Source organism: Benincasa hispida, chromosome 12 (assembly GCF_027475165.1).
Source record: "Benincasa hispida cultivar pf3 chromosome 12, pf3_genome.v1.1, whole genome shotgun sequence".
NCBI classification, from domain to species: Eukaryota; Viridiplantae; Streptophyta; class Magnoliopsida; order Cucurbitales; family Cucurbitaceae; genus Benincasa; species Benincasa hispida.
Window position 1 is genome coordinate 50,677,729 of NC_143489.1, and position 5,217 is coordinate 50,682,945.

General features: G+C 36.8%; 1 long non-coding RNA gene across 1 annotated transcript; it reads left to right on the forward strand.

Moving 5' to 3' along the window:
- Positions 1-1,954: 1,954 nt before the first annotated feature.
- Positions 1,955-4,007, forward strand: LOC150032046 (uncharacterized). Its single transcript, XR_016525347.1, has 2 exons — positions 1,955-3,262; positions 3,469-4,007. It is a non-coding gene; the product is annotated as an uncharacterized LOC150032046 (long non-coding RNA).
- Positions 4,008-5,217: the final 1,210 nt, after the last annotated feature.

Below are 5,217 nucleotides of genomic sequence, written 5' to 3' on the forward strand. Positions count from 1 at the left end.
TATGATTTTTCCCATTTTTCAATTGTAGAGATAAAATGTATTTGATATATTCTTTTTCCATTTTCATTTGGAGAGAGAAATGACATTTAATATGATTTTATTTTCCATTTCGTTATTCATGTTGAATTTTGTTATTATGTGAAATATTCCATTGTTTGTTCACTTGTACATTAAATATATTCCGTTGTTTATTTGTACATATTAATTTATTTGGCTTTTTTTTTTTTTTTTTTTTTTACTGATAAGTGGTTATTTTAAATATAACTTAGAACATTTTGATGAATTCATGATTATTTTAAATATACCTTAGAATATTTTGTTAGGTATTTGAAAATATTCTAACCAATATATGAAATATACTACAGTTTATAAATTAAAGATTGACTCAATATTGACATGAATCACAGTATAAACTAATATATGAAATATACTATATTATATAAATCTTCATAAATTTCATTTACACCACAGTATATATATCATAATACAATAAGTCTAAATAAATAAAAAAACACTCGTTTATATTAAATAAACGAATACATATACCACAATATTATCAAATTTCTTACAAAAGCTAGAAAAAAATACATATATATCACAGTATATATAAAAAATAGGAAAAAAATAAAGTCCATCTTCATATGGGGGATTATAATACATAACTCTCCATCTCCATCTCTTCTTCTTCTTTAGCTATGACCACTACAGATCTCTCTCCCCATAGTTGTCGATCGGATTTGCTCGCACCGCCGTGCCATCGACCGAATCTACTCAACCCGTCACCGTCGATTCGTCCCATGCCATTCACACCATCGATTCTTCCCAAGTCGTTCATGTCACCTCGTGTCGAGCCATCAATTCGCCTCACGCCGTCCTCTACCGCCTACAACTCACATTGCTGGAAGGAGAAAAGAGAGGGAGAGGGAAGGAGAAAAGAGAAGGAAGAGGAAGAAATGAGTGTGAATTATGGGAGGAGAGAATATATGAAATATATTATTAGGGAGAGAGAACATATGCATGGGGGAGAGAGAATATGCATGAGAGAGAGTATGCATGGAGGAGAGAGAATAAGCATGAGGGAGAGAAGTATGCATGGAGGAGAGAGAAATACATAAACAAATATATATATATATATATATATATATATATATATATATTATATATATATATAAATAAATATATAAAGTAGGTGAAGGCTAAATTGTAAATAACCACTGGTATTAGTGAAAATAGGGAGACCGATAGATCTTTTTTTGTAAAAAATTGAAATGTTCAAGGCATTAACATAATATGTATCTATTCTTAAGGCCTTTTATGTAAGAATATTCACCCCCCCCCCCATAAATAGCTTAATGAGCTAAGTTTTTTTTTTTTTTTTTTTTCATACTAGTCAAGCCTAAATGTCATATAGACCCATGCCTTAATTACGAGGGTTTAAATTAAAAAAAAAAACAAAATGATACTTTTGGAAAAAGATAGAATCACGCGCTAGACTTTATTTTTTTTCTAAATGGTTAATTTTCAAACAGATAATGAAGGGAAGTCCATCAAACGCGTTCACTACTCGCTGTAGATCCATTCGTGACCTTCCTCGGAAAAGAACCTCGCGTGAAGCCTGAGTGTTTTCTTGACCTATAATCCTGCTCGTCGTAAAAGAACCTCGCTGACGGTAAGCTTCAAATATAGGTAATGTTAGGGAAAATGATCAGCTTGAAGAAGTCAAAGGTCAGAGGACTCCAGCTCACAGTCAGCAGTGCCACGGTAGCTAGGGATGCCACATGTGAAGGAAATGTTAGAAATTAAATCTGTTGTATATTTTTTATTCCTATCCCTAACTTTAGGCCATTTGTATAGTAGTCCTCACAAATTAGTTTTATTATTCCTCATTCTTTTTGGGCCCAAATTAAGGGCCTCACTCTGTATATAAAGGCACCATTATGCTTCACAGAAATATAGGAAAAAGTATTGAGAATATTTCTCTGAAAACCCTAGATTTGTAATTCCTATCTTGGTATCAGAGTGCAAACGACAAGTGCCATGACTACCGGAAGCTCCATTGTTTCTGATCCTGCAAAATTTAACAATCCACCATTAAATAAACTTCTTAATCAGATTACCAGTACGAAGCTTGAGCGAGGAAATTATCTGCTATGGAAAACACTTGCTCTACCCATCCTTCGAAGTTACAAACTCGAAGGCCATCTTTCTGGTAAAAACCCCAGCCCTACTACGTTTCTCCCTAATTCTGATAACAATACAACACCGATTGCAACCAATGAAGGTGCATCAAGCTCCCAGATGGTGGCGGAAGATTCTGTTAGCACCATGGTTGAACGCACACTAAATCTACTATATGAAGCGTGGATCATTATTGATCAACTATTGTTGGGTTGGCTCTACAACTTAATGACCCAGAGGTAGCAGTTCAACTAATGGGCTTTGATAACGCGAAGGAACTCTAGGAGGCTAGTCAAAACCTCTTTAGCATTCAATCAAAAGCAAAGGAAGATTATCTCTGTCAAGTTTTTCAGTAAACCGGAAAAGGTAATACTAAAACGAGTGAATATCTGAAGACTATGAAATCTCATTCTGATAATCTCACACAGGTTGGAAGTTCGGTTACTACTAGGGCCTTGATTTCGCAGGTTATCCTTAGCCTAGATGAGGAAGATAACCATATTGTAGTAGGAATACAAGGGAAGCCAGACATCTCATGGCTTGATATGCAATCTGATCTGCTTTCTTTTGAAAAACATTTAGAACAACAAAATTTTGTAAAAGCCACCAACTCTTCCAGTCAAGGTGTGGTCATTAATGCTGTGATTTCTCGAAACCAAGTTAGACCCAAGCAGTCGTTTAACCCTAACTTCAATCATCAACCATTTAATGGGCAACGAGGCAACCGTGCAAATAGAACCAATACCTATTTTAACAACAACAATAATGGAGGAAATTGGGGTAGAGGCAAGGGACGAGGAAGTAACAATAGACCAATCTGTCAATTTGTGTTAAGTATGGGGACACAACCAAAATCATCATTTTGAGAAGGACTTCTCCCCTGTGTTTGGTAATGGTCGAGGAAATGGTGGTTCATCCGGAAACACAAGTAACAACCTATTTGCTTTTGACACCACATAGAATGCTAACCCCTTTGCAACCACCCCTGAAACTGTCTGTGATCCAAACTGGTATACTAACAGTGGAACCACGAACCATGTGACGATTGATTACAACAACATAACTAATCCCACTGAATATACAGGTACTGAACTTGTTACTATTGGAAATGGTGAGAGGTTATGTATTTCTTATACTGGTAATTCTGTTTTATTTGATGGGAAAACTAGTTTCAGTCTTCGAAATGTCCTGTGCATTCCCTTTATAGCTAAGAATTTACTTAGTGTTTCCCAACTTGCACAAGATAATTCCATATTTATTGAGTTTCATGGTAATTACTGTCTTATTAAGGACAAGGGTACGGGCAACACGTTGCTGAAAGGGGAGCTTAATAGTGGGCTTTATCATTTGAAGGGCGTAGAGGTTGTCAAGGATGGACGTTGTGCTTACCAACAAACAATGTAGATAAATAAGAACACTACAACATTGATTCTTTATGGGATTAAAGTTAATGTTGTAGAGTCTTAAACTGCCTGGCATCGAAGATTGGGACATCCGTCGTCAAAAGTATTATACTACATACTTAGGTATTGAAATTCAGGTTCTAAATCTAATGAAGAACATCTGTTATGTGAATCGTGTCAATTGGGAAAATCGCACGCTTTACCCTTTTCGAATTCTTCTTCACGTGAAAATAAAGTGTTTGAACTCATACATACTGACGTCTGGGGCCCTGCACTAGTATCATCATCCGTTGGATATTATTACTATGTTTCGTTTGTAGATGACTACAGTAGGTTTCTTTGGATTTATCCCCTTAAACAAAAAAGTGATACTGTGACGGCCTTCCTCCACTTCACTCAAATGATCAAAACTCGGTTTAATGAAGTTATTAAAATTTTGCAATTAGAAATGGGGGGAATATGTCAAAATACATCAATATGCAACCAAATGGTATTATTATGCGGAAATCTTGTCCTTACACTTCAGCTCAAAATGGGAGAGCTGAAAGGAAGCATAGACATCTTGTGGAAATTGGTCTTACATTAATGGCCCAAGCATCTTTGCCCTTATCTTTTTGGTGAGATGTTTTCACTACAGCTGTTCATCTCATAAATGGATTGCCCACCCCAGTACTACACGGTAATTCTCTAGTTGAATTAATGTTTAAGACTAAACTTGATTTAAATAGTCTCAGGGTCTTCGGTTGTGCGTGCTACCCATGTCTGAGGCCATATAAAGCCCACAAACTTTAGTACCACTTAGAAAAGTGCACTTACATTGGGCCAAGCCCATTACAAAAGGGCTACAGGTGCCTCAGTCCGTCCAACCACATATACATCTCGTGCCATGTGAAGTTCAATGAGTCTGAGTTTTCTTATGCCCAAATGCCTAAAACCTTCAGCTTAACTACAAAGCCCATTTTGGCAGATCAGCCCAAGTTTTATCAAATTTCCAACAACCTCCTACTCCCAAGTCAACTGCCAACCCAACAGTTCCAAGCCCAACCAGCCCCATATTGTGAGCCCATTAATTCCAGCCCTACACCTCGGGCTCGCTCGCTCAGCATGCCTACCTAAAGCCCATTACCTCATCAGGACGACACATCAACAACCTCATAGCCCACTCCCACATCTAATCTCCTCAACCCTAATTTGAATAATTCATCTCCCACATGATTAGATGAAGCTATGACACCTGAAGTCGACTCATCTTCCTCTTCACCTTCTGTTGTCCCTCCACTTCTGCTGTCGTCCCATCCGATGATTACGCGAGGTAAAGCCAGTATTTTCAAACCCAAGGTCTGGGTCGCTCATGAAGGAACTTTTTTTAAAGAGATCCTTGAGTGGAAGCGGATCATCCAAATTCCATTTTGATTGCAAAACAAATTTAGAGCAAACATGAAAGATATACATTCTTAAATAAATTATAGCATGCTTTTTATTAAGAAAAAGAGTTCAAGAGATTATACCTTTGAAGAAACGTTTCTTCATGTATATCCCTCGATCTATCATGAACCTCGAACTCAGAAAACCTTGAAGACTCTCTTAAAAAACTTCACGAACCAAAACAGAAGACACAACCACTAGGAGCCTTCGG